Genomic DNA, 25401 nt, shown 5'->3' with positions numbered 1-25401 from the left:
GGGAGCTTCTTGTTTTAGTTTTTGTCTGTAGGCCGGTATCAGCAAAATGGAGTCGTGGTCAGCTTTTCCGAAAGTGGGGCAGGGCAGGGCCTTATATGCGTCGCGGAAGTTAGAGTAACAGTAATCCAAGGTTTTTCCACCCCTGGTTGCGCAATCAATATGCTGATAAAATTTAGGGAGTCTTGTTTTCAGATTAGCCTTGTTAAAATCCCCAGCAACAATGAATGCAGCCTCCGGATAAATGGTTTCCAGTTTGCAAAGAGTTAAATAAAGTTTGTTCCGAGCCATCAAAGTGTCTGCTTGGGGGGGGGGGGATATATACGGCTGTGATTATAATCGAAGAGAATTCTCTTGGTAGAAAATGCGGTCTACATTTGATTGTAAGGAATTCGAAATCAGGTGAACAGAAGGATTTGAGTTCCTGTATGTTTCTTTCATCGCACCATGTCTCGTTAGCCATAAGGCATACGCCCCCACCCCTCTTCTTACCAGAAAGGTGTTTGTTTCTGTCGGCGCGATGCGTGGAGAAACCCGTTGGCTGCACCGCTTCGGATAGCGTCTCTCCAGTGAGCCATGTTTCCTTGAAGCACAGAACGTTACAGTCTCTGATGTCCCTCTGAATGTCCATCTGAAATGAATTTACCACAGGTGGACTCCAATCAAATTGTAGAAACATCTCAAGGATGATCAATGAAAAAAGAATGCACCCAACTGTGCCTTTAAACAACTTGGAAAATTCCAGAAAATTATGTCATGGCTTTCGAAGCTTCTGATAGGCTAATTGACATAATTTGAGTAAATTCGAGGTGTACCTGTGGATGTATGTAACGATTGTCGTCGGGAGAAGGAGAAGAGGACCAACTTGTAGCGTGGTACGTATTCATAATAATTTTAATAAAGATGAATACTGAACAAAAACAACAAACCGACAAACTAACAGTTCTGTAAGGTGCAACAAAAACACTAAACGGAAAATAACTACCCACAACCCGTAGAGGGAAAATAGGCTGCCTAAGTATGGTTCTCAATCAGAGACAACGATTGCCAGCTGCCTCTGATTGGGAACCATACAAGGCCAAACACAAAGAAATAGAAAACATAGAACACAAAATATAGAATGCCCACCCCAACTCACGCCCTGACCAAACTAAAATAGAGGCATAAAAAAGGAACTAAGGTCAGGACGTGACAATGTATTTCAAGGCCTACCTTCAAACTAAGTGCCTCTCTGCTTGACATCCTGGGAAAATCAAAAGAAATCAGCCAAGACTTCAGAAAAATAATTGTTTTATCCTTGGGAGCAATTTCCAAACGCCTGAAGGTACCACATTCATCTGTACAAACAATAGTATGTAAGTATAAACACCATGGGACCACGCAGCCGTCATACCGCTCAGGAAGGAAATGCGCTCTGTCTCCTAGAGATTATCGTACCTTTTGGTCCTAGACTTGGTGCTCCGGTACCGCTTGCCATGTGGTAGCAGAGAGAACAGTCTATGACCTGGTTGACAAAAGTCAGTGACATTTTTTGGGGCCTTCTTCTGACACCGCCTTGTATGTAGGTCCTGGATGTCAGGAAGCTTGGCCCCAGTGATGTACTGGGCCATACGCACTACACTCTGTAGCAGCTTACAGTCAGATGCTGAGCAGTTGACATACCAGGCGGTGATGCAACCAGTCAGGGTGCTCTCGATGGTGCAGCTGTAGAACGTTTTGAGTATCTGGGGACCCATGCCAAATCTTTTCAGTCTCCTGAGGGGGAAAAGGGTTTGTCGTGCCCTCTTCACAACTGTCTTCGTGTGTTTGGACCATGATAGTTTGTTGGTGATGTGGACGCCAAGGAACTTGAAACTGTCGACCCGCTCCACTTCAGTCCCATCAATATTAATGAGGGCCTGCTCTTCCCTCCTTTTCCTATAGTCCATGATCAGATCCTTTGTCTTACTCACAATGAGAGAGAGGTTGTTGTCCTTGCACCACACTGCCAGGTCTCTGACCTCCTCCCTATAGGCTGTCTCATCATTGTCGGTGATCAGGCCTACCACTGTTGTGTCATCAGCAAATGTGTTGGTGTTGGAGTCGTGCTTGGCCATGCAGTCATGGGTGAACAGGGAGTACAGGAGGGGACTAAGCACGCACCCCTGAGGGGCCCCAGTGTTTAGAATCAGCGTGGCAGATGTGTTGTTGCCTACCTTACTACCTGGAGGAGGCATGTCAGGAAGTCCAGGATCCAGTTGCAGAAGGAGGTGTTTAGTCCTAGGGTCCTTAGCTTAGTGATGAGCTTTGTGGACACTATGGTGTTGAACGCTGAGCTGTAGTCAATGAACCACATTCTCACATAGGTGTTCCTTTTGTCCAGGTGGGAAAAGGCATTGTGGAGTGCGATTGAGATTTGCCAAAAGGAGGGCAAGGGAGAGCTTTGGTGTAAAGGTGGTCTAGAGTTTTTTTCCCTCTGGTTGCACATGTGACATGCTAGTAGAAATGAGGTAAAACGGCACTCCCTGGCCACTAGGAGTGCCGCTTCTGGATGAGCATTTTCTTGTTTGCTTATGGCCTTATACAGCTCGTTGAGTGTGGTCTTAGTGGAAGCATCGGTTTGTGGTGATAAATAGACAGCTATGAATAATCTAGATGAGAACTCTCTTGGTAGGTAATGTGGTCTACAGCTTATCATGAGGTATTCTACCTCAGGCGAGCAATACGTCAAGGCTTCTTTAATATTAGACATTGCGCACAAGATGTTATTGACAAATAGACATACACCTCTGCCCCTCGTCTTACCAGATGTAACTGCTCTGTCTTGCCGAAACACAGAGAATCCAGCTCTATAGTATCCGTGATGTTGTTCAGTCAAGTCAAACAATATTACAGTTTTTAACATCCTGTTAGTAGGATAGTCTTAATCGTAGATCGTCCAGTTTGTTGTCTAATGATTGCGCGTTCGCCAATAATACAGAGGGTAGTGGTGGTTTACCTACTCGTCGGCAAATTCTTACAAAGCCCCCCCCCCCCGACTTTTCTTTATGCTGATGACGGGATTTGGGCCTTGTCTTGACAAAGCAGCATATCCTTCGCATCAGACTCATTAAAGAAAAAAATCTTTGTCCAGTTCGAGGTGAGTAATTGTTGTTCTGATGTCCAGAAGCTCTTTTCGGTCATAAGAGACAGTAGCAACATTATGTACAAAATGAGTTACAAACAATGCATTTAAAAAAAAAACATTGTCGGGAGACCGTAAAACGAAGCCCTCTCCTCCAGTGCCATTATTAAACTGCCTCTGATTTGGTGTACTCACTAAATGCTTCCTTTGTAAACAATGTCTGAGTGTTGGAGTGTGCCCCTGCAATCTGTAAATAAATAAAAACATGGAATTTGTGATAAATAAAAACACAGAAATGTTCATTTTCTATTAAGGTGTCTTTATTTTTACTGAAGTATGACAGTATAAATAGAAGATTAAAGTACAGAAAAATGACTTAAGTAGTACTTTAAAGTATTTTTACTTAAGTACTTTACACGTCTGGTCCGTAATTGTTTACATCTTGATCTCAGCCAACCAGAACTTGGCCAGATGTGAGTGCTAGGGGGCGATAGTCACTTAGATCTGTTACCTTGGTGCTATTGGGCATAGTGACTATTGTACTCTGCTTGAAACATGTAGGCATTACAGACTGGGTGAGGGAGAGGTTGAAATGCCTGGGAAGACACTTGACAGCTGGTCGGTGCATGCTCTGAGTACGCGGCCATGGTAATCCGTCTGGACCTGCGGCCTTGTGAGTGTTAACCTGTTTAAAGGTCTTACTCACATCGGTTATGGAGAGCGGGATCACACAGTCATCCAGAACAGCTTGTGCTCTCATGCATGGATCAGTGTTGCTTGCCTTGCATTGCAGAGCGTGCATAGAAGGTATCTGGTAGGCTCGTGTCACTGGACAGCTGACAGTTGGGTTTCCCTTTGTAATCTGTGATAGTTTACAAGCCCGGCCACATCTGACAAATGTCAGAGTCAGTGTAGTAAGATTATATCTTAGTCCTTTATTGATGCTTTGCCTGTTTGATGGATTGTCAGAGGGCGTAGCGGGATTTGTTATACGCGTCAGGATTAGAGTCCCACTCCTTTAGCTCAGTGTGGATGGTGCCTGTAATCCATGGCTTCTGGTTGGAATAAACATCAAAGAGCAGTGCAAACAATAAAAAGTCTAATTTACCTGAACAGTCTACCTGCGCCCCAAAGGGCAGTGGGAACATGTTCAGAACACCTCAGGGGTCCCTATTAAAATAAGTGTCTCAGAGTAGCGGTGTTGATCTAGGATCTGGTCCACCAGTCCCTATTCATTTTGATCTAAAAGGATAAACGGATCATTTTTCAGTTCTACTTCTCAGAGACGCTTTGTGGATACTGGTCCAGGTACCCAATCCTGTTGTTTAAGGGATTTTGTCTTTAACTCCCTGCTGCCATAGAGTCCAAAAAGGAAACTGGAGTTTTGTTTTCTTCATTCCAAATCCTCAAGATTTGTCTTCCCTCCTCCCTTTCATTCCCAGAGGCTGTTCATACCAATGAAAAGATTACAGAACAGTCTCTTCAAACAGGCTGTTAGTCCATGCATACGTTCTTGTGCAATTCTATTATGTTTCCGTTTTGAAAGTATATCATAAATCAAGTGTTGCCTTCATAACTTTACAGGTTAGTTGGCTGGCTGAGAAAATGCACAATCATGTACAAAAAAATATCAGGTAAATAACAGCTGTTTTGGCTTCAGTTTTTTGGGAAAGTGCAAAGAAGTTGGAGTTTCAGAAAGTAGAAGCTCCGTCTTCCTATAAGGGTTTTTTATGAGTAATATCATTAGCCTAAACGATAGCCTAAACGACAGCTTAAACGACAGCCTAAATGAAAGCCTAAACTATAGCCTAAACGTTAGCCTAAACGACAGCCTAAACGTTAGCCTAAACGACAGCCTAAACGACAGCCTAAACGTTAGCCTAAACGACAGTCTAAACGTTAGACTAAACGACAGCCTAAACGTTAGCTACAACGTGGCTAATTGCTCAAATGAAGTGAGACCATTGATGAACAATTGTCTCAAATGGACTTGTAAGATCTCTGAACTGGAAGTAGACACAGCTGTGCGCAGCTGCAGTAGACAAGGTCACTACAAATAAAGTCAGACAAATTACGGTCTCTGTCTCACTGTTGCTTGAGAATCTGAAGAGACGTAAAGGATTATATTGGATGACATAAATTAGCCAAGTCAACACTAAACAATAACAGTCCAGTTCCAACATAATTTCCATAATTAAGTTAATAATTAATAATTCCAAAATAGATACATTTCACTATTGTTCCCGTCTCATTGACTTTCTTCTGCAGTTTAGGTCATATCAGCCAGCACACGTGCAGCAGAGGTTCTTCCAGACAATCTCTTTGCTTTTTAAATTGGGTAATGCTTTTGTATAAGCTTGCTTCAGGCTAAGCGAGATCAATGCATCTAAGTGGAAGTGGGGAACTATAAGCCTTTAATTCATGTGAGGATGTGACCTCAGAGACCAACCCATAAGACGGCACGTTGAGCCACTTATCCCCTAGAGAACGTCAATAACAACAGACTGTTGGTGGGGAACCTAGAATTATAGGAAAATTAGCGCTGATTCACCCAGATTTTCTCCATGTATCCAACACAGTGTGAAGGAGGAATCATTTGAAATTTACTATGGCTGATCTAAGGTGTACTGTATGTGTGTCTGTGTATATTTATGTGTGTAGGTGTATGTGTGTACATGTGTACATTAGTGTGTATATGCACATGCCTATGTGTGTGTGTATGCACGTACATATGTGTGTGTGTATGCACATTGTGTGTGTGTGTGTGTGTGTGTGTGTTGTGTGTGTGTGTATACATGGGAAAGACAGAGAACAAGACCAGACCTGGTCAACTTGTGATGCTTGTCTGCTTAGCAAGGACTGTTTGATCCAACCTCATCAGGACATTAAGAGTCTTAGAGTATCTTCTGGATCTGCAACCATTAAAAGGCCCTATAATTTGTTCCATACCCCCCCCGCCCCCCACCACCACCACCACCACCACCCCGAACTAGGAAATCTCTAGCCAGTCTCCCAATCTGTCTTCACTTAATTTCCAGGTAGGCTCTTCGTGGCTGGCCTCCACTGGGAAGTGAACATGCTGCAAGCGGAGGGTCTGGTCGTTGAGAACAGCAGCAACTGGGATTACACCATGATCTCACTCCACCGACATCAAAGCCCACGGTTCACTCTCTGATTGTTTGATGGGACTGTAGGGCACTCTGTAGTAAAGATGGTTTGATGTGACCACTCTGTAGGACAGTAGTACAGACTGTTTGATGTGACCACTCTGTAGGACAGTAGTACAGACTGTTTGATGTGACCACTCTGTTGGACAGTAAAGAGTCCTGTCTTGTTCTTAGTTTTGTGTTTCTTTTAACAGTTTACATTAAAATTCTTATGCATTGGTGTCCCGCCAGCAGGACAACTTCCTGTGAAACTGGAGGAGGGAGCGCAATTCAAATAAATAGTCATAAATATCAAGGATTTTAAACATTTAGGTAAATATAAGTGTATTATATCAGCTGAAAGCTTAAATTCTTGTTAATCTAACTGTACTGTCCAATTTACAGTAGCTATTACAGTGAAAACATGCCATGCGATTGTTTGAGGACGGCGTTTCACATGAAAATATTTTTCCATCGGCACAGGTTTCATACATTCACATATAACGATTAAATATTCACTTCACCACTGGTGCAGTGGTTAAGGGCGCTGTACTGCAGAGCCAGCTGTGCCACCAGAGTCTCTGGGTTCGCACCCTGGCTCTGTTGTAACTGCCCGCGACAGGGAGGTCTGTGGGGTGATGCACAATTGGCCTCTGGGTTAGGAAGGGTTTGACCGGTAGGGATATCCTTGTCTCATCGCGCACCAGCGACTCCTGTGGTGGGCCGGGTGCAGTGCACGCTAACCAAGGTTGCCAGGTGCACGGTGTTTCCTCATGCACATTGGTGTGGCTGTGTTAAGAAGCAGTGCGGCTTGGTTGAGTTGTGTATCGGAGGACGCATGACTTTCAACCTTCCTCTCTCCCGAGCCCGTACGGGAGTTGTAGCGATGAGACAAGATAGTAGCTGCTAAAATTGGATACCACGAAAAGTGGGTAAAATTCAAAAAATAAAAATATTCACTTATTTAAAAAAAAAAAAATCTTCCTCTGATTTGTCATCCAAAGGGTCTCAGCTATAACATGTAGTGTTGTTTTATTAGATAAAATACGTCTTTATATCCCAAAAAATCTGCTTAGTTGGTACCATCGATTTGATTAATCCACTCATTCAATTTGCAGAGAAAGGAATCCGAAAATCTACCCCCAAACTTTATTTGAACAAGTCAAAATATGTTTCTATCTACTCCTCAGATACCCTAAAATGTAATCGAACTATAATATTTATTTCGGAAAGAAGTATGTTCAATAGAAAACCGATTTTAGAAGGTGCGTAATGTCTTCATGGCGTGCGCAAACACGAATTTCCAAGACTGTGTCCTTCTACTAAAACTGTTAATAAGATATACTTTTAAATAATTTTCCAAGTGTTTATGTGTTTTCCCCTAGATGGTAAAAAAGTGTTCAGATATCTAACATAATTTATAAAGGGTTTATAATTAATGTGGGTATAGAGACCTATAAACTATCTGTAAAGTGATCAATTATTTATAACCCCCTTACCCCCACCTGAGAGATCTTGTGATACTGTACCGCAGCTTCAGAGATACTACAGGTAGTTTGCACACAGAATAATCCATTCATGCTGACTATGTTATAATTTCTTTTTTTACTGCGAGTTCTTGGCATGGAACAGTATCATGTATCATTGACTACATATGGTAGCCGTATTTTACAGGTTTCCCCAGTCTGCCCGTCTCAGTTACCGCTTAATTTGCAGTTGTCATCGTGAAATTATAGCTCTCAACTTGCATTCCATTAGATGATAGGCATTTGTCTCTCTGTGCACGATAACTACCACACTCTTTATCAGTGTTCGATGGGGTAGACTTTGGCTGATCCGCAGGTATAGATTTCCCTGAATTAAATGCAATGGCACAAACTTAAAATTGTTCTCCTTCACATATGCAATTACAGTATTTTCAATATGTATTTCTTTCACTCTTGAGAGACAAGTATATTCTAAGACATCATTACAATTATATCCAGGTTTTTTTTTAATTAAATTTGTTCTTTGACAAGCTCCTCTTTGCTAAGAATAAATTAATATCACCCCAGAATTATTAAGCTTTTAAATTCTACCAAATGTTGACTGTAGATCTGTGAACTGTGAGAGGTGATGTCATGTCTACATTGTAATATGATCAATCTTTGCTCAGGTTACTGCCTAGTGCCTACCGCCAAACCAAGTGTGGAGAAGACTGTGTGCTTTTCTGTATGCAGAATAAGAGTTAGAGATATATATTTAAGTGTCACTCCACAATGATAAATAATACAAACAACACATTTTTGGGGTCCCGACAGCCGATGCTCCGGGTACCTTTTGCCTCATGGTAGCAGAATGAACAGTCTATGGTTTGGGTGGCTGGACGGCTAGCCCCTTTTTTCGGGCCTTCCTCTGACACCGCCTGGTAAAGAGGTTCTGGAAGGCAGGGAGCTTGGCCTCAGTGATGTACTGGGCTGTCCGCACCACTCTCTGTAGCAGTTAGCGGTCAAGGGCAGTGCATTTGCCATCCCAAGCGGTGATGCAGCCAGTCAATATGCTCTCGATGGTGCAACTGTAGAACTTTTTGAGGATCCGAGGGGCCATGCCAATGTAACAGTATAGCTTCCGTCCTTCTCCTCGCCCCTACCCGGGCTCCAACCAGGGACCCTCTGCACACATCAACAACTGCCTCCACAAAAGCCTATTAGCGTGCACCTCGCTAACTAGCTAGCCATTTCACACTGGTGTACACCAAGTCTTTTCAGCTTCGCTGCTCTTCACGGCCGTGCGGTTGTGTGTGGACAATGTTAAGTCTTTAGTGATCAGGACACCAAGGAACTTGAAGCTCTCAAACCAGCTCTACAATTATGCCTCTCGATGTGGATAGGGGTGTAGTAGGGGATATTACAAAACACATCATATGCGACTTGTAATAAGACTAAGCAATTAGCCTATTAAAATGTTTATCTGACTCCAAAAAGATAATTAGCAATATTCCAGAAACTATAGTTAAGTTACAGTAATAGAACACTATAGTTACAGTAATAAAACGCTATAGTTACAGTAATAAAACGCTATAGTTACAGTAATAGAATACTATAGTTACAGTAACAGAACACTATAGTTACAGTAACAGAACACTATAGTTACAGTAATAGAACACTATAGTTACAGAAATAGAACACTCTCTTTGAGTTACAGTAATAGAACGCTATATTTACTGTAACAGAACACTATAGTTACAGTAATAGAACACTATAGTTGCAGTAATATAACACTAAAGTTGAGTTACAGTAATAGAACACTATAGTTACAGTAATACAATATTATAGTTACAGTAACAGAACACTATAGTTACAGTAATAGAACACTATAGTTACAGTAATAGAACACTATAGATGAGTTACAGTAATAGAACACTATATTTACTGTAATAGAACACTATAGTTACAGTAATATAACACAGGCTTCTAGCGAGGGCAATTTTGGGGCCATGTTTCATTGAAATATACAGCTGTGTGTCATCTGCATAGCAGTGAAAGTTAACATTATGTTTTTGATTGACATCCCCAAGAGGTAAAATATACAGTGAAAACAATAGTGGTCCTAAAACGGAACCTTGAGGAACACCGAAATGTACAGTTGATTTGTTAGAGGACAAACCATTTCACAGAGACAAACTGATATCTTTCAGACAGATAAGATCTAAACCAGGCCAGAACTTGTCCGTGTAGACCAATTTCGTGTAGACCAATTTCCATTCTCTCCAAAAGAATGTGGTGATCGATGGTATCAAAAGCAGCACTAATGTCTAGGTGCACGAGGACATATGTAGAGCCTCGGTCTGATGCCATTAAAAGGTCATTTACCACCTTCACAAGTGCAGTCTCAGTGCTATGATGGGGTCTAAAAAACAGACTGAAACATCATATACATTGTTTGTCTTGTTTGTTTGTCTTCAGGAAGGCAGTGAGTTGCAACAGTGTTTTCTAAATTTTTTGAGAGGAATGGAAAATTCGATATAGGCCGATAGATTTTTTATATTTTCTGGGTCAAGGTTTGGCTTTTTCAAGAGAGACTTTATTACTGCCACTTTTAGTGAGTTTGGTACACATCCGGTGGATAGAGAGCCGTTTATTATGTTCAACATAGGAGGGCCAAGCACAGGAAGCAGCTCTTTCAGTAGTTTAGTTGGAATAGGGTCCAGTATGCAGCTTGAAGGTTTAGAGGCCATGATTATTTTCATCATTGTGTCAAGAGATATAGTACTAAAACACTTGAGTGTCTCTCTTGACCCTAGGTCCTGGCAGAGTTTTGCAGACTCAGGACAACTGAGCTTTGAAGGAATATGCAGATTTAAAGAGGAGTCTGTAATTTGCTTTCTAATAATCATGATCTTTTCCTCAAAGAAGTTCATGAATTTATTACTGCTGAAGTGAAAGCCATCCTCACTTGGGGAATGCTGCTTTTTAGTTAGCTTTGCTACAGTATCAAAACTAAATTTCAGATTGTTCTTATTTTCCTCAATTAAGTTGGAAAAATAGGATGATCAAGGAGCAGTATGGGCTCTTCGATACTGCACGGTACTGTCTTTCCAAGCTAGTCGGAAGACTTCCAGTTTGGTGTGGCGCCAATTTTCCAATTTTCTGGAAGCTTGCTTCAGAGCTCAGGTATTTTCTGTATACCAGGGAGCTAGTTTCTTATGAGAAATGTTTTTAGTTTTTAGGGGTGCAACTGCATCTAGGGTATTGCGCAAGGTTAAATTGAGTTCCTCAGTTAGGTGGTTAATTAACTGATTTGTGTCCTCTGACATCCTTGGGTAGGCAGAGGGAGTCTGGAAGGGCTTCAAGGAATCTTTGTGTTGTCTGTGAATTTTTTGCACGACTTTTGATGCTCCTTGGTTGAGGTCTGAGCAGATTATTTGTTGCAATTGAAACATGATAAAATGGTGGTCCGATAGTCCAGGATTATGAGGAAAAGCATTAAGATCCACAACATTTATTCCATGGGCCAAAACTAGGTCCACAGTATGACTGTGACAGTGAGTAGGTCCAGAGACATGTTTGAAAAAACCCACTGAGTCGATGATGGCTCCGAAAGCCTTTTGGAGTGGGTCTGTGGACTTTTCCATGTGAATATTAAAGTCACCAAAAATTAGAATATTATCTGCTATGACTACAAGGTCCGATAGGAATTCAGGGAACTCAATGAGGAATGCTGTATATGGCCCAGTAAACAGTAGCTATAAAAAGTGATTGAGTAGGCTGCATAGTTTTCATGACTAGAAGCTCAAAAGACGAAAATATCATTTTTGTTTTTGTGAATTGAAATTTGCTATCGTAAATGTTAGCAACGCCTCCGCCTTTGCGGGATGCATGGGGGATATGGTCGCTAGTGTAGCCAGGAGGTGAGGCCTCATTTCACACAGTAAATTCATCAGGCTTAAGCCATGTTTCAGTCAGGCCAATCACATCAAGATTATGATCAGTGATTAGTTCATTGACTATAATTGCCTTTGAAGTAAGGGATCTAACATTAAGTAGCCCTATTTTGAGATGTGAGGTATCACGATCTCTTTCAATAATGACAGGAATGGAGGAGGTCTTTATCCTAGTGAGATTGCTATGGCGAACACCGCCATGTTTAGTTTTGCCCAACCCAGGTCGAGGCACAGACACGGTCTCAATGGGGATAGCTGACTACACTAACTGTGCTAGTGGCAGACTCCACTAAGTTGGAAGGCTGGCTAACAGCCTGCTGCCTGGCCTGCACCCTATTTCATTGTGGAGCTAGAGGAGTTAGAGCCCTGTCTATGTTGGTAGATAAGATGAGAGCACCCCTCCAGCTAGGATGGAGTCCATCACTCCTCAGCAGGCCAGGCTTGGTCCTGTTTGTGTGTGAGTCCCAGAAAGAGGGCCAATTATCTACAAATTCTATCTTTTGGGAGGGGCAGAAAACAGTTTTCAACCAGCGATTGAGTTGTGAAACTCTGCTGTCGAGCTCATCACTCCCCCTAACTGGGAGGGGGCCAGAGACAATTACTCGATGCCGACACATCTTTCCAGCTGATTTACACGCTGAAACTATGTTGCAATTGGTGATCTCTGACTGTTTCATCCTAACATCGTTGGTGCCGACGTGGATAACAATATCCTTATACTCTCTACACTCGCCAGTTTTAGCTTTAGCCAGCACCATCTTCAGATTAGCCTTAACGTCGGTAGCCCTGCCCCCTGGTAAACAGTGTATGATCGCTGGATGATTAGTTTTAAGTCTAATACTGCGGATAATGGAGTCGCCAATGACTAGAGTTTTCAATTTGTCAAAGCTAATGGTGGGAGGCTGTGGCATTTTTATTGTGATTATACACTAATGGTTCTTGTGTTATTTTAATGTAATGGATGTATCAAGGGATGACACAGAGACCTCTGGCTCTGAGCAAAACAGTAAGCCAGAGCTGCCAGGAGATGTCATTGAGCCCCTCCCAACTGTATCAAGCACCAGGTATGCTGTTCCAAAAGGACCCAATGGTATGCCAGGCCTATACTTTAAACTACACCCAATGGCAGGCCAGGCCTATACTTTAAACTACACATGTTAGTTAGCAGCTGTTAGCATCTAATCTTGTGGATCCCTTAATTATAAATTTCCATGGAGTTTTCAATTTGTCAGAGCTAATGGTGGGAAGCTTCGGCGTCTCAGACCCCGTAACGGGAGGAGTAGAGACCAGAGAAGGCTCGGCCTCTGACTCCGACTCGCTGCTTAATGGGGAGAACCGGTTGAAAGTTTCTGTCGGCTGAAGGAGCGACACCGGTTGAGTGTTCCTACAGCATTTCCTTCCAGAAACCGTGAGACAGTTGTCTGGCTGCGGGGACCGTGTGAGGGGATTTATACTAACGTTACTATCTGTACTTACTGGTGGCACAGATGCTGTTTCATTCTTTCCTACACTGAAATTACCCTTGCCTAACGATGACTTCTGAAGCTGGGCTTGCAACACAGCTATCTTCGCCGTAAGGCGATCGTTCTCCTGTATATTATGAGTACAGCGACTGCAATTAGAAGGCATCATGTTAATGTTCTTAGCTTCGGTTGTTGGAGATCCTGATGAACCATGTCCAGATAAAGCGTCCGGAGTGAAAAGGTTGAATGAAAAAAAGTTGAGGGAAAAAACAAAAATATAAACGGTAATTAAAAAGTAAAAACCGTAAAGTTGTCAGGTAGCAAAGTAAGGTTGGCAACAAAATGCACAAAACGCACAGCAACACGTAAACAAGTCTGCAAGTTGTGACCGGAAATGGCATCAGCAATGCAGCAATCCAAACGGTTGTCAAAACGGTAATTAAAACGGAACACTATAGTTGCAGTCATAGAACACTAGAGTTACAGTAATATAAGACTATCGTTGAGTTAAAGTAATAGAACACTATAGTTACAGTAATAGAACACTAGATTTACAGTAATATAAGACTATAGATACATTAATAGAACACTATAGTTACAGTAATAGAACACTATGGTTGAGTTACAGTAATAGACCACTATAGTTACAGTAATGGAACACTATAGTTGAGTTACAGTAATAAGTAATGAAGAAATGTCAGAGTGCTGAATTCCTAAGACAACACAGAGGAAATTCTTGCATGCAGTTGATAAAAATAATAACATTGGGGGCTGCCCTCCCCTCTTTCTCCTATAGTCCATGATCAGCTCCTTGGTCTTACTGACGTTGTTGTCCTGGCACCACACTGCTAAGTCCTCCCTGTAGGCTGTTTCATCGGCATCGGTGATCAGGCCTACCAACGTCATGTCGTCAGAAAACTTGATGGTGGTGTTGGACGTGCTCACGCAGTCGTGGGAGAACACAGCAAGTACAGGAGGGGATGAAGCATACACCCCTGAGAGGCCCCATGTTGAGGGTCAGATGTGTTGTTGCCTACCCTCACCACATACAAATATTTTTAAACATTTGAGTTATTTAGCTCTTATCCAGAGAGACTAACAGGGGAAATTTGGGTTAATCCCTTGCTCAAGGGTACATCGACAGCTTTTATTTCACCTAGTCGGCTCTGGGATTTGATCCAGCAACCTTTCGGCTACTGGCCCAAGGCTCTTAACAGCTAGGCTACCTGCTGCCCTACTGGGGTTGGACCATCAGGATGTCCAGGATCCTGTTGCAGAGGGAGTGGTTCAGTCCCAGGGTCCCTAGCTTGGTGATGAGCTTGGAGGGGACTAGAGTGGTGAATGCTGAGTTGTAGTCTATGAACAGTTATCTCCCCTCTTGTCCAGGTGTGAGAGGGCAGTGTGAAGTGCAATTGATATTGCGTCATCTGTGGATCTGCTGGGGCGGTATGCGAATTAGAGTGTGTATAAAGTGTCTGGGATGATGGTGTTGATGTGTGTCATGACCCGCCTTTCAATTCACTTGATAATTAATGAAGTGAGTGGTACAGGCAGCTCTTGGGGGAAAAAAGGACAATGGTGGTCACCTTGAAACACATTGGGATTACAGACTGGGACAAGAAGAGATTGAAAATGTCTGTGAAGAAACCATCTGGTCATGCTTTGAGAATGTACCCTGATATTCTGTCTGATTGTTAACCTGTTTAAAGGTTTTTGCTCACAACGGTCACGGAAAGTGAGATCACACAGTCATCTGGGAAAAAAAGTCAGCATAGAAAGCATTTAGCTGGTTTAGGAGTTCTTTATCACTGCACTACTCACGACTTGGTTTCTCTTTATAATCCGTTATCGTCTGTAAACTCTGCCACATACAACGAGCATCTGAACCGGTGTACTAGGATTCCACCTTCCACCTATATTGACCTTTCGCATGTTTGATATCTTATCCTAGGTCGTAGCGGGCTTTCTTGAATGCGTCCATGAACATTTCAAATAATGTATTGTTTTTATCAAGACCGTAATTTTTTTGTTATTTTGGCTGGACAGTTGACAACAAAGATCATTCCTAGTTGTGTTGTGTAACCCACAGTAAACCATGAACAGGTGATTTATTGTGTATTTGGGCCTTCAAGGCCTTTCAATCTCGCCTGGATATCCACCCGAATCGCTCCGGCCAAAAGCCACGCCCACTAACTTTTCTTTTCAACGTTGAGTCTGGATTTGATCTCCTCCCCTACGACTTATAGAATGTGAACACATTCAAATCATTATGATTGGTCACAGAAACCGATGGGTTGGGTCAGAGACTGAACGGATGTCGGCAAAGCAAATGCTGATGACTTGTTTTGTACAACGCCCCTCACTTTGACTTTAACAGAAAATACTTCTAGGATGGCAGCATTATACTGAATGTATGTAGCCATAGATATAGCAGGGGGATTAAATTCAGTATGAGTCATTAGGCAACACCCATTCACCCTTCAAGATTCATGTATTCTAAACTGCTCAAAAAAATAAAGGGAACACTTAAACAACACAATGTAACTCCAAGTCAATCACACTTCTGTGAAATCAAACTGTCCACTTAGGAAGCAACACTGATTGAAAATACATTCTCACATGCTGTTGTGCAAATGGGATAGACAACAGGTGGACATTATAGGCAATTAGCAAGACACCCCCAATAAAGGAGTGCTTCTGCAGGTGGTACCACAGACCACTTCTCAGTTCCTATGCTTCCTGGCTGATGTTTTGGTCACTTTTGAATGCTGGCGGTGCTTTCACTAGTGGTAGCATGAGACGGAGTCTACAACCCACACAAGTGTCTCAGGTAGTGCAGCTCATCCAGGATGGCACATCAATGCGAGCTGTGGCAAGAAGGTTTGCTGTGTCTGTCAGCATAGTGTCCAGAGCATGGAGGCGCTACCAGGAGACAGGCCAGTACATCAGGAGACGCGGAGGAGGCCGTAGGAGGGCAACAACCCAGCAGCAAGACCGCTACTTCTGCCTTTGTGCAAGGAGGAGCAGGAGGAGCACTGACAGAGCCCTGCAAAATGACCTCCAGCAGGCCACAAATGTACATGTGTCTGCTCAAACGGTCAGAAACAGACTCCATGAGGGTGGTATGAGGTCCCGACGTCCACAGGTGGGGGTTGTGCTTACAGCCCAACACCATGCAGGACGTTTGGCATTTGCCAGAGACCACCAAGATTGGCAAATTCGCCACTGGCGCCCTGTGCTCTTCACAGATGAAAGCAGGTTCACACTGAGCACATGTGACAGACGTGACAGAGTCTGGAGATGCCGTGGAGAACGTTCTGCTGCCTGCAACATCCTCCAGCATGACCGGTTTGGCGGTGGGTCAGTCATGGTGTGGCATTTCTTTGGGGGGCCGCACAGCCCTCCATGTGCTCGCCAGAGGTAGAGGTAGCCTGACTGCCATTGGGTACCGAGATGAGATCCTCAGACCTCTTGGAGGCCACCCACACTACTGAGCCTCATTTTGACTTGTTTTAAGGACATTACATTAAATTTGGATCAGCCTGTAGTGTGGTTTTCCACTTTAATTTTGAGTGTGACTCCAAATCCAGATCTCCATATTGATACATGTGATTTCCATTGATAATTTTTGTGTGATTTTGTTGTCAGCACATTCAACTATGTAAAGAAAAAAAGTATTTAATAAGAATATTTCATTCATTCAGATCTAGGATGTGTTATTTTAGTGTTCCCTTTATTTTTTTGGGCAGTGTGTATTCTTACCCAGATCTATGGTGGATTTGGTGTTTTGTATAAGCTGAGGAGAAAATGGGAGATGCTATTCTCGCTAGCATTGTATCTCTGTATTGTCGTGTTTTTATAGCCGTTTCCTTTCAATCTACTGGCTCTCAAATGTATCATCATTTTCTGTTGTGATTCTTCAGGAACTGAAATCTCTGGGAACGTCCCCACCTGAAAAGCATTAGAGGTTTCCCTCATCTTCACTTTCATCAGGCCGCAGCAACTAGTCCAACAACTAGTCCAACAACTAGTCCCCCCCCACCCTCTTGTTATGGGTTCTGCAATGGCTGGCTCCAATGTTGTGATGTCCACTTGCAGGGCCTTGCACGCACCACAAAAGGACTTCACAAACCACACAATGTAGATTGTTAAATGTTAGTGTTCTTTCCTAGCTCCCCCATGCCTGGCGTGCCCCTTACCTACGATTCATTTAGTACACATTTAGCAAGTTTTCCGGGGATTCCGTTTTCCCCTTGCAAACCATTTCTATCGAAGTGTGTTTACACTTTGGACAATAGTCCTAATTCAACCCAGAGCATTGCCTGCGATTTACATGCAAGGGACTGAAATTTGCATTGAAAATCAAAGGGTAACGGTCTGAAGCCAATGACTGTTTGCCCCTAGCAGTTACCATAACAAGCAAACACTTACACATATTGTTGTTTAAGGAAACTTAACAACCATCTTGCCAATTGGTTTCAATGACACACTGTACTGTGACCTACTTCATTCAAGCTAGTCTCCACAACACACACACACACAAAAACAGCCCCATCGCAGGTTTAAGTCAATATGGTATTTCTTATATTTCCTTGTCAACAGTGAATAAATACACATGTAATGGCTATCAATCCTGGCATCCTGTTAACAGCACCCGTCTTGACTGGAGGCATTCTGTGGTGAGAAGGTGGTTCTGGTGTTTTCATGCAGGAAAGGGGTTACCATTTTGGTTTTTATCAGTTAGCTGTAGGCCAGCTGCGTAGCCCTCTTTTGTCTTTTGCTCTACCTCTTTAATAGGCAACAGTGGCATTGAGGAAATAATGAATCACGCTTTTAATTGCTGTATTTTAGGCAGGAGTTAATTGGTTACAGCAATAGGAAGATAGATTGTATCTTCCTGCTGCTGTGAGTACCATAACACTGTTATTGCACGGAGACCTTCACCGTCACATTTGGTGGACAGTGTTTGGTGTTGTGGTTTGTGTTGACATCGACATGGCCTGAGGTGGCCCATTGTAATAAAGGACATTTCGCTGGAGTACTTGCTAGTGTATCTACAGTTTTTCACATGCACCGTAATTGCAGCAAAGCACATTCCCCTTGGTGTGAAGTCTGTTGTTGTTTAATTGAAACCAGTATCCCTTTTTTTAAATAACACATTTGAGATTAGTACCGGTCTGCTAACGGAATCACCCGTTGGCTTCCAAGGAAAATCTGTTGGGTAGAAATCTGTTTTTAATATGAGAAGACAAATACCTTGGGTTATAAAGGGTAACAATAAAGTGTCGGAAATTTGAGCAATATACGTGGAAAAAGCAGATCTTTGGGAGGCTAAGTAACGACGGAGGCCCTCTAAAACCAAAACTTGACAGCCTATAAATAGAGCAACCCCTATCTTCAGAAAACGGAGCCCCACCATCAACAAATGTAAGGCATTAATGTGGGTTTTCAATTCCCAAAGGTCATATGTTTGTTTGGGTGATTGCCCGCCCCACCTCCCTACTTCAGCTTTATTGATATTGTAAGTTACAGCCATTTTGGGGAAAAGGGGCAGATATTGATTTTGTTTTAAAGGAATGTAGAAGCTGGGGTACTTTGGAAACAGTGGTAGTTGTTTTTGTCTTTGTTGAAGGGAATGAGGTATCACAGAAGCATAACATTTAGCTAGGGCTATCTATATTTTTACCATCTCATTAATGCTGCTGTCTGACCAGTTCATACACAGAACAACTACATCTGCTCAGTCAAGAGGAGAAAGTGTGATCCTGCGGAAAAACTGTTCCACGTTGGGGGGTGGTGGTGGCGGTGGTGGGCCCTGGAAATCATATAGACAGCACAGGGCCCTTTGATGCGTCGAGCTTTGAGAGGCAGTATGGCAGAAGAAGATAAAAGCAGTGAATGAGTGGAGCCTTGATCAGACAAATTATTTCAGCAACTTTAAAACTAAGGCTGACACTCTGAGTGTGAATGGAGGGAGCATACAACACAATGCTGTGGGGCACACAATGGAGGCTCTGGTGAGACACACAATGGCAATCTGGTGGACCCATTTCCACAAGGCCCAGAAGTCTTATGCTACCCAGGTCTTTGACCTCTGTACCACCTGAATGTCTGTGTTGATCAAGGGATTGTTTGTGGACTAGTGATGAAGACTAGTGATGAAGGACATTTGTGAGCACTGATAGAGAAATCTTGGGGCACTAAAATTACTGTCATAAGTAAATCATGAATTAAAAACATCTTTATTCGGCATAAATGAACAACTTGTTTGATGTTATTTTTATAACTATGAATTGATGATCTAACTCCAGCTTTGAATTAACCCAAATCTAACTGCCTGTAGCTCAGGACCTGAAGCAACGATATGCATATTATTGATACCATTTGAAAGGAAACACTTTGACGTTTTTGGAAATGTGAAGTTAAAGTCGGAGAACATAACAAATTAGATCTGTTAAAAGATAATACAAATAAAAACGTTTTATTAATTAATTTTTTTGCACCGTCATCTTTGAAATGTAAGAGAAAGGCCATAATGTATTATTCCAGCCCAGGCACAAATCCACTAGACAGCAGCAGTGTATGTGCAAAGTTTTAGACTGATCCAATGAACCATTGCATATCTGTTCAAAATGTTGTATCAAGACTGCCCAAATGTGCCTAATTGGTTTATTAATACATTTTCAAGTTCATAATTGTGCACTCTCCTCAAACAATATCATGTTATTCTTTCACTGTAATAACTACTGTAAATTTGACCTTTTTTTTGTTGCTACTTTTGTTACTCATTCCAATCACATTAGCCTACATAAGCTCAACCGTCCCGCATCGGGGGATACTGATCCCGTAGAGTCTAAAGTCCCTGGCCACTAGGAGCTCCGCCTCTGGATGAGCGTTTTCCTGTTTGCTCACGGTGGTATACAGCTCATTGAGTGTGGTCTTAGTGCCAACCTCGCTCTGCGGTGGTATGTAGACAGCTACGAAAAATACAGATGAAAACTCTCTAGGTAGATAGTGTGGTCTACAGCTCATTGAGTGTGGTCTTAGTGCCAACATCGGTCCGTGGTAATATGTAGACAGCTACGAAAAATACAGATGAAAACTCTCTAAGTAGATACTGAGAGACTCTACATCACGTGAGCAAAACCTTGAGACTTCCTTAAAAACATGTGTTTTTTTTGTATTTCTTTGTACCATCATCTGTGAAATGCACGAGAAAGGCCTTAATGTATTATTCCAGCCCAAATTAGATTTTGGCACCTAATGGCAGCAGTGTATGTGCAAATGTTTTAAAAAATATATATTTCACCTTTATTTAACCAGGTAGGCCAGTTGAGAACAAGTTCTCAATTACAACTGTGATCTGGCCAAGATAAAGCAAAGCAGTGCGACAAAATCAAACAACACAGAGTTACACATAAACAAATGTACAGTCAATAACACAATAGTAAAAAAATCTATGTACAGTGTGTGTAAATGTAGAATAGTAGGGAGGTGGGCAATAAAAAGGCCATAGAAGCAAAATAGTTACAATTTAGCATTAACACTGTGGTGATAGATGTGCAGATGATGATGTGCAGATGATGATGGGGATGAGGTAGTCAAGATTGGCTGTGTAGGAAATCGGGCGCTCTGACAGCTGATGCTTAAAGTTAAGTGTTGGCTTTGGGGATGATCAGTGAAATATACCTGCTGGAGCTCGTGCTACATGTGGGTGTTGCTATGGTGACCAGTGAGCTGAGATAAAGCGGGGCTTTACCTAGCAAAGACTTATAAATGACCTGGAGCTAGTGGGTTTGGCGACGAATATGTAGTGAGGCCCAGCCAACGAGAGCGTGCAGGTCGCACTGGTGGGTAGTATGTGGGGCTTTAGTAACAAAACAGATGGCAATGTGATAGACTACATCCAATTTGCTGAGTGGAGTATTGGAGGCTATTTTGTAAATGACATTGCCGAAGTCAAGGATCGGTAGGACAGTCAGTTTTACGAGGGTATGATAACAACACCAACAACACCTGTAGCACCCACTCCAGCAGGTATATCTCACTGGTCATCCCCAAAGCCAACACCTCCTTTGGCCGCCTTTCCTTCCAGTTCTCTGCTGCCAGTGACTGGAACAAATTGCAAAATTCGCTGATGCTGGAGACTTATATTTCCATCACTAACTTTAAACACCAGCTATCTGAGCAGCTAACCGATCACTGCAGCTGTACATAGTCCATCTGTAAATAGCCCACCCAATCTACCTACCTCATCCCCATATTGTTTTTATTTACTTTTCTGCTCTTTTGCACTCCAGTATCTCTACTTGCACATCATCATCTGCTCATCTATCACTCCAGCATTAATCTGATAAATTGTAATTCATTCGCTACTATGGCCTATTTATTGCCTTACCTCATCACGCCATTTGAGCACACTGTAAATAGACTTAATTTTTTCTATTGTGTTATTGACTGTACGCTTGTTTATTCCATGTGTAACTCTGTGTTGTTGTTTGTGTCACACTGCTTTGTGTCGCACTCACTGTAATTGAGAACTTTTTCTCAACAAGCTTACCTGGTTAAATAAAGGTGAAATAATAATAAAAAAATCAAATTACTTCATAACTGTTTGCACTCCTCAAACAATAGCATGGTATTCTTTCTCTGTAATAGCTTCTGTAAATTGGACAGTTTAGTTAGATTAAGAAGAATAAAAATTTTCTACCATGATCAGATATGTCCATGTCCTGGGAAATTTTCTTGTTACTTACAACCCCATGCTAACCGCATTAGCCTACACTAGCTCAACGGGTCCCGAGGGGGACCCACCAATCCTGTAGAGGTTTTAAAGGAAAACTCCACTTAAAAATTATATTTTGGTATTTTTTTCATTAGTCCACTGTTCATACAGTCCCAAAAAACATTTTGCATTTCAGCAGTCAAGTTTGCAAGATATTGGACTTTCCTACATCATTTAACATCATTGTGAGTTCGTGGCACTTTTTTCTTGAGAGTCCAATATCTTGAAACCTTTTAACCTTTTACTGCTGAGCTGACCTGATGAAACATTTTGGGATCAATAGTGGACTAGGAGCGGCAGGTAGCCTAGTGGTTAGAGTTTTGGGCCAGTAACCGAAAGGTTGCTAGATCGAATTCCCGAGCTGACAAGATAAAAATCTGTCGCTCTGCTCCTGAACTAGGCAGTTAACCTGCTGTTCCTAGGCCGTTATTGTAAATAAGAATTTGTTCTTAACAGACTTGCCCACCTACTTAAATCTGTCTTAATTTTGTTATGTCTCTACCTTTGTGCAGTAAATTGAACAGTGAACAGGAGAAGGTAAAGGGGATATCGAGTCAGTTGAACAACTAAATGCATTCAACCGAAATGTGTCTGCCGCATTTAACCCAACCCCTTTGTATAACAGTTGTACAATACAATAACACTTTAAATACACTGTCCATGCCTATGCAACTAGCCTGAACATGTATAGCTATTCAGGCCAATCAATGTAAAGTTATAATGACATAATTTAAAACAAAGTAATGTACTTGTTCTCTTCAACAAAGTGTGCAAATGAACCATTGGCAGTTGATGCATCATCCATGGTCCACTCCTTTTCACCAGCTGACATTCTACTGCTGCTTGTGATCCCAATGGTCCACTGAACCTCGAGCTTAACCTTTTTTTAACGAGATTTAAACCTTTCTATCCCTCGGGGGAAGGATTTGCACAGCTATTATTACAACGATAAAAATCAGAAACCAAATACAATTTTTGACCCCTGGAGCCAAACACCTCTTTATTTTAGCAATGGAAAAGGCAAATTGGCATTAAGCTGTTAAAATTAATTTACCAAAACATTTGAACTTGATCAAGGTTAATTTCCTCCTGAAAGCCTGTTTTTCCCCCCCTCCACATTTGGTATCTGCCAAATCAAAACCATTGTACCTGTAAAACCCCCTGGGCATTTTATTAACAATGGCCTGGCAGGCCCTACTAGTCCTCATGAAGAGGGGAGTCCTCTGCAAGTTTTTCCAGTAGTGATGGTGTAATTTTCCATTGGAATTCCTTGAGGCATATGTTTATGCTGGTGTTTCCCAGTGATCCTGTAGTAATGCCGAAACACTTGTTTTGTTTTTGTTCGGAGATGTTGGAAAGAATGCGTAGCCACGATAGACTGTTCCTGCCAAAGACCCTTGATGAAGTCTTGTCCTCCACAACCACTCCCAGATGGTATGCTGGTTTTATGAATACGCGTTTCTCATTATTTGGATCTTTACAGTGTTCTCCACAGCGCAGAAATATCCACTTTACTATTATGAAATGTTGGAATGTCAACAGCTGCAGATATAGCTTCTCTCCTGTGAGAAGTGTGAGTAGAAATATGTCATAATAATGTAATATGGCTGATGTCTGCCAGTGAACCATGTCATAGTAATGTAGTATGGCTGATGTCTGCCAGTGAACCATGTCATAGTAATGTAATGGCTGATGTCTGCCAGTGAACCATGTCATAGTAATGTAATATGGCTGATGACTGCCAGTGAACCATGTCATAGTAATGTAGTATGGCTGATGTGCCAGTGAACCATGTCATAGTCATGTACTGATGTCTGCCAGTGAACCATGTCATAGTAATGTAATATGGCTGATGACTGCCAGTGAACCATGTCATAGTAATGTAGTATGGCTGATGTCTGCCAGTGAAACATGTCATAGTAATGTAATATGGCTGATGTCTGCCAGTGAACCATGTCATAGTAATGTAGTATGGCTGATGACTGCCAGTGAACCATGTCATAGTCATGTAGTATGGCTGATGTCTGCCAGTGAACCATGTCATAGTAATGTAATATGGCTGATGTCTGCCAGTGAACCATGTCATAGTAATGTAATATGGCTGATGACTGCCAGTGAACCATGTCATAGTAATGTAATATGGCTGATGACTGCCAGTGAACCATGTCATAGTAATGTAGTATGGCTGATGTCTGCCAGTGAACCATGTCATAGTCATGTAATATGGCTGATGACTGCCAGTGAACCATGTCATAGTAATGTAATATGGCTGATGACTGCCAGTGAACCATGTCATAGTAATGTAATATGGCTGATGACTGCCAGTGAACCATGTCATAGTAATGTAATATGACTGATGTCTGCCAGTGAACCATGTCATAGTCATGTAATATGGCTGATGTCTGCCAGTGAACCATGTCATAGTAATGTAATATGGCTGATGACTGCCAGTGAACCATGTCATAGTAATGTAATATGACTGATGTCTGCCAGTGAACCATGTCATAGTCATGTAATATGGCTGATGTCTGCCAGTGAACCATGTCATAGTAATGTAATATGGCTGATGACTGCCAGTGAACCATGTCATATAGTAATGTAATATGGCTGATGTCTGCCAGTGAACCATGTCATAGTAATGTAGTATGGCTGATGACTGCCAGTGAACCATGTCATAGTCATGTAGTATGGCTGATGACTGCCAGTGAACCATGTCATAGTCATGTAGTATGGCTGATGACTGCCAGTGAACCATGTCATAGTCATGTAATATGGCTGATGTCTGCCAGTGAACCATGTCATAGTAATGTAATATGACTGATGTCTGCCAGTGAACCATGTCATAGTCATGTAATATGGCTGATGACTGCCAGTGAACCATGTCATAGTAATGTAATATGGCTGATGACTACCAGTGAACCATGTCATAGTAATGTAATATGGCTGATGACTGCCAGTGAACCATATCATAGTCATGTAATATGGCTGATGACTGCCAGTGAACCATGTCATAGTAATGTAATATGGCTGATGACTGCCAGTGAACCATGTCATAGTAATGTAATATGGCTGATGACTGCCAGTGAACCATGTCATAGTAATGTAATATGGCTGATGACTGCCAGTGAACCATGTCATAGTAATGTAGTATGGCTGATGTCTGCCAGTGAACCATGTCATAGTAATGTAATATGGCTGATGACTGCCAGTGAACCATGTCATAGTCATGTAATATGGCTGATGACTGCCAGTGAACCATGTCATAGTAATGTAGTATGGCTGATGTCTGCCAGTGAACCATGTCATAGTAATGTAATATGGCTGATGACTGCCAGTGAACCATGTCATAGTAATGTAATATGGCTGATGTCTGCCAGTGAACCATGTCATAGTAATGTAGTATGGCTGATGTCTGCCAGTGAACCATGTCATAGTAATGTAGTATGGCTGATGACTGCCAGTGAACCATGTCATAGTAATGTAGT

Source organism: Oncorhynchus masou, chromosome 31 (assembly GCF_036934945.1).
Source record: "Oncorhynchus masou masou isolate Uvic2021 chromosome 31, UVic_Omas_1.1, whole genome shotgun sequence".
NCBI classification, from domain to species: Eukaryota; Metazoa; Chordata; class Actinopteri; order Salmoniformes; family Salmonidae; genus Oncorhynchus; species Oncorhynchus masou.
The sequence above is the reverse complement of the archived record's forward strand: the minus strand, read 5'-3'. Positions refer to the sequence as shown.